Genomic DNA, 5,659 nt, shown 5'->3' with positions numbered 1-5,659 from the left:
CCCTAAAAGTAGCTAGATCCTACTAAAAACTACCTAAAAACAATGCCAAAAATCGTATAAATTATCCGCTCATCAGGCTCCACCCTTCAACCTAGGAGGTTTAGAAACTCATACTGAAAGAAAAATACAATGGTAAACATGTATGATGTGTAATTTCCTCATGATTATGTAAAATATACTTTAAATACTAAACAGATGACTAGTAAAGGTAAAATAGTCTTTTTAATGCTAAAATCCACATCTGGGGCCCACTTGGTGAGTGTTTGGGCTGAGCTTTTATGAGATCCACGTGGTAGGAGACCTCTAGTGCGTTGAACATTGGCTAGGGGGTCCTCTTTGGGCATTTGGACACCGATGACTGCTTTTGGGCTCTGGATGCCAGGAACGGGGCAGGAAGCTGGCGTAGGACGCCAATTTTGGGCCTAGTAATCCAAAGTAAAGTATGAACTATTATACATTGCTGGAAAGCTCTAGAAGTCAGATTTCCATAGCCGTTAAGAGTGCTCCATTTGAACTTCTATAGCTCCACAAAAGCTCTTCTAAATGCAGGCAGGTCAGATCTAGACAGTATCTGCAGTGCTTTCTCTGTCTCTGAATCAGACTTCTGCTGTAACTCCTCAATTTTAGCAAAAAACTACCTGAAATTTCCCAAGAACACAAAAACTCATAGTGATATTTTGTAACAATTTTTCCTGATACAAAAAATCAGAAGCCGTTACAAAAGTGGTAACAAATTTTGACCTTAAAGGTATTTTTCGTGACAGTCCATTTTTTTCCTATCAAAAAGTTTTGTTACAAAATGTAACATGATTTTGTAACATTTTGTTTTCTTTAGTTATGAAAGCAAATTAATTATTTTGTAACAATTTTTTTTATTACAAATTACATGCATAATTTATTAAATTATTTTTTAAATTAACTAATATATTAACGCTTTTAATAAGCAAGTTTACATGTATATAATATGCAAAAACATACATAAGTCAAACAAGATCCTTTTAGCTAAAATTGTCTTGAAACAAAATAACATTAGCTAGTGAGTACCTTGATTACTTCAACCAAAACATAAAAGTTCTAACATAAAAGTTCAACCAAAACATAAAAGTTCTAACATAGATTAGTGTCTCTGCATCAAAACATTCTTGAGCCCTCAATGTAGCATATGGTCACCATTTCAGCACTCCTGTAAATAAGAAAAATCGAAACAAAAAAGTTAGAAACAAGATATAACACTAATTATAATTTTTCTACTAAGTTTTATCCAAAATGTTTAGAAAAATTTCGGCAGAACCTCCCCTAAAACTTGGATATTTCCACCATCCACGGTTCCAACAAACACAACCAATTCACAACTTGCACCCTTTCAAACAACACAATGCAGTTTAATTGAGCAACCAAATAGGACAACAACCAAATAGTGAATAACAAAACCCGAAGCTTCCAGCTTCCAACAACCAAAACAGTGAAGCACTTAGCCGGATAATCAATCAATTGAGCTTAGCAAAAATTGAAAACCAAAAGCAATTAAATACCAACTCAATCAATTAATTGAATCAAAGATTAATATTGAAAACAGCTTAAAATAAATTATGGCAACATTTCAGCAGTAAATTTGCCTATTTCACAATTTCAATCAATCAATTCAAATTCCATGTGAATTCTTTGACAGTTAAAAACACAAAAAAATCATAATGAATTCATAGGAAGGAAGTAAATAAGCCAATTCTAACAAGAAAACACGAGAAAACAATTAAAATCAATCCAACCAGCAAGAAGCAGAGCAGCACTCAGCAGAACAGCAATCAATGGCCCATCATACAGCACCCAAAATAGTAAAATGAACAAAGGTAATGGATTTAGGCAACATTCTATTCATTGAAGTCAATAACCATTACACTTGCAAACAGCAGGGGCATAGCAGTTTATCCATTAATTCAATAGAAAATCAATCAAGTCAAACTAAACGATTTCAGCAACAGATTTATCAATAAAATCGATCTCAGTTCAGCAACCATCATCTATTCCAACACAAGAAACAATAACTCAACAGCATTTCCTTTCTCATTGAATTTAACAATCATTCAATAAGCAAGCAATGAGGGGGAAAAATCAGCAGCAACCAACAGCAAGTATAGAGTAGCAATAACAACTTAATGTGAGAAATTATTCAACAACAAATGCACATACAAATACAAGGATTACTTAAATGACTCATCATGCTTATCCACATAAGTCTGCAGTGAAACCACTTACCGTTTCACTTAAGAGGCTTGTAACAACAGCTTTTTTATCAACTTCTTTCTTATTCTCCCTTTTAGGCTCACTGTCAGTACTGGTAGGAGGTGGAAGTGCTGAAGCACCAAACATGGCTTCATCATGAGCAGCTTGGATTTGTTCCTCCCTTTTTGCCTTGATAAGAAAATGGATTCAATTTATGTTTAGTGTTCCATACATAGATGATGCATATATGTTAACAAGAACCAAAACTGACTATTCATGAATAAGAAGAGAAATATACCTCTATTTTAGAATACTGGAAACTCTGGCCAATTTGCTTGACCAAGGAAGCATTATCTTCAACCACTGCAGATAGGTGGGCAAATACAATCAGTTCAATTAAGTTTCAGGCTTCAATCTAAACCCCAAACCATTACTCATTATCATTTATAAGAAAAAATATCATTGGCATTCAATAATTAAAAGAATCACCATGACTAAGCAATGAACAATTAAAATCAGTAAGTATTGGTGGTATTAACAAGCACACATCAACAGTACTCAACCTTGGATCAATTAAAAATGAAGTTTACATTATCAGGAAAACATAGGAAGACTAAAAAAATTGTCCATTTTAAAATAGATTATATTTGCAATGAAGAAATCTGGGTAAATTTATTTAGAATAATGAAATTGGCAAACAAGTCCAACCTTCAATTTCCTCATCTTCAAGAGGCGCATCATTGTCAAACTTAAATCGCTTCCAGCCCTTGCCTTTTTCTGAGTCTTGAGCAGTTGCATTAAAAAATATCCCACGAAATCAAGTTAGTACAACATGTATAAACCACCAAATGGAGGCAAGTTTTACTTTGTAGCTGTAACTAATATTGTTCGATTTCCATTACTATGGAGCTATCCATTTATGATTTTTAGTACTTGTTCAGATTTCTATGCAGCCATTATATTAGCATCTATTGTAATAAGAATAATTTTTAGTACATGTTCTTGTTCAGTATTTAAATTTATACACACATTACTTAAGACGAAATGCATATCCAGCATGTGCCAGCAAGACCCCATTTTGAAATCTTAACAAAATCTCCTTGTATATTTCCGTTAGTACCATTCAGATTTTGTGAATACTAATAGCAAGTTCTATATATAGTTATTGTACCAATCATTTGTTTTCTGAAGAAAGCAACAATACGATCCCTTTTTCCTATTCTCTTCTACTTCTTCTCCCTTTCTGCGTGAACTCTCTCTTTTCAACCACAACAACATCAGCAGAATCTATTAACAATATAGGCAACAATATTTTAGCTAACATCAGCAGATTATAAACTAACAATATAGGCAACCATACTCAAATATGTCACAATCTGACTCAGAACAAGCATAACAGTGACAATAAAACGTGCAAATAGACCGTAATCAAGGAAAAGATCACTCTAGAAATAAAAAAGTAGCATCGGACTTACCAGACAGCAACTTTAGCAGATCTGTAATAGCACCAACGCCAGTATTCCAGATGATTGTAGTAGACAAATAGATAAAGCAAAGGGGCTGAAGTAAATCAGAGATACATGCTACCATGAGTGAAACAGGAACATAGTAGAGAAAAAAATTTAAAACAGAACAAAGGTGAAAGAGATTACATTTCAAAATTGGGAAAATTGAAATCAGAACAAGGAGGATGCTGCTGGCCAAGGTGAAATATGGTGGCGGCAGCTTGCTCTCTCATATGACAAACAAGACGGCGGCACCCAAGAATCCCAGCGGCGACAACGACCCCCTTTCTCTCCCTCAGTCGTGTTCTATCTCATCGCTCCTCTTCCTCTCGCTCTCTTCCTCTCGCACGCAGTGGCAATATCATCGACCAAGGTTCGGTGGTGGAGACACCCTCAACTGTAGTGAAATGCGGCGGCTATATAAGCTCGGCGACGACAATGGCGAGGCGGCCGAGCTTGTGAACGACGGCGGCGCAGAGGCAGTTTTTTCCTCTCCCGTACGCGTCACTTCCTCCCGTCAGTCTCCCTCTTCGTGGACTCAAGGATGGCGGCGACATGGTGAGGACGAATAGCGACGACGAACAGAGGTGGCGGCTCCCTGGACGACAGCGGCAGCGTATGCATCAAGGCGCAGTGGCGGCGGTGAGCTCCTCCTCTTCTGGCGCTCCCTCCGCCACGGTTTTGTTCTCCAACGGCAGCAACAAGCGCAGTCTCCCCCTCTCTTCCCCTTCCCTAATTCTGCTTTCCCCTTCTCTTCCTTTCTTTGATTCTGCTTTCCCCTTTCCTAAGATTGATGTGTGTGTTGTGTTGTGTTTTGTGTGTGTGTGTGTGTGTGTGTGTGTGTGTGTGTGTGTGTGTGTGTGTGTGTGTATGTGTGTTTGTGGGCTTGTGGCTGTTGGGTGGGCTAGGGGAGTTAGGATTGGGTTAAATTAGAATTAGAGTTAGTTAGAAAATAGGGTTTGATTTGGGAATTTTTGTGTTTAATTAGAGTAGAATAATTTGAATAAAATTGGGGCATAGAATATTAATTTGAACTATTTTAAAATATTTAAAAATGACTTTAAAATATTATTTGTTGTATCAAAGTACTAATTAATTTAAAATAAAATATTTTAATTGAGTTTACTAGATAATAAGATTAATTTTTTTAGGTATAAAAATTCTTATAAAATTGAATAAAGATCCTAATTTATTTCAAATTCAATTAATCAAAATTTACTTTAATTATTTTTAATAAATAAATTTCTGGAATTAAAACTACAAAAATATTGAATTTGAAATTGGCTCATGATAGTCCTTTTTCAAAAGTTATGGGTCTTACATTATGTAAAATATTTTAATTTTTGAAACAAAATAAAATTATTCTAAAAAAAATTATATAAACAAATTTTTTTTACTCTCTAAGTGTTTAACATTTTGAAATAATTGTTTTGTTATAAAATATACTTACATTTTCTGACAAACTAAGTAACTTGTTACAAGTAATGTTAAATTTTATGACAAATTAATTTTTTGTTACAAAACAATTGAAGGTTTTGAAACAAAAAAATCTTTTGTTACAAAATATTTTAAATTTTTGCAACGAATTTTTTTTTGTTACAAAATATTACAATATTTTGTAACAAAACACCATCTCGTTACAAAAATTAACATAATTTGTAACAAAATAAAAAGGGTTGTTACAAAATATTACCATGTTTTGTAACAACTTGTAATATTGTTACAAAACATTATTCTTTTCTAACAATCACAAATTATTATTACAAAATACTATTTTTTGTAACAATTTTAAGTTTGATACAAATTTTTTGATACAAATGTTCCATTTTGTTGTAGTGTCTGGACAGCTGATAAACCACTATTTTATGGTTTATCTTGTGCTCAATTGAGTGGATTTTATCTATTTTTCATACACTTATTCATATGATCTGCAT

The sequence above is a fragment of the Arachis duranensis genome, chromosome 9 (assembly GCF_000817695.3).
Source record: "Arachis duranensis cultivar V14167 chromosome 9, aradu.V14167.gnm2.J7QH, whole genome shotgun sequence".
NCBI lineage: Eukaryota > Viridiplantae > Streptophyta > Magnoliopsida > Fabales > Fabaceae > Arachis > Arachis duranensis.
This window is presented reverse-complemented; position numbering follows the sequence as displayed.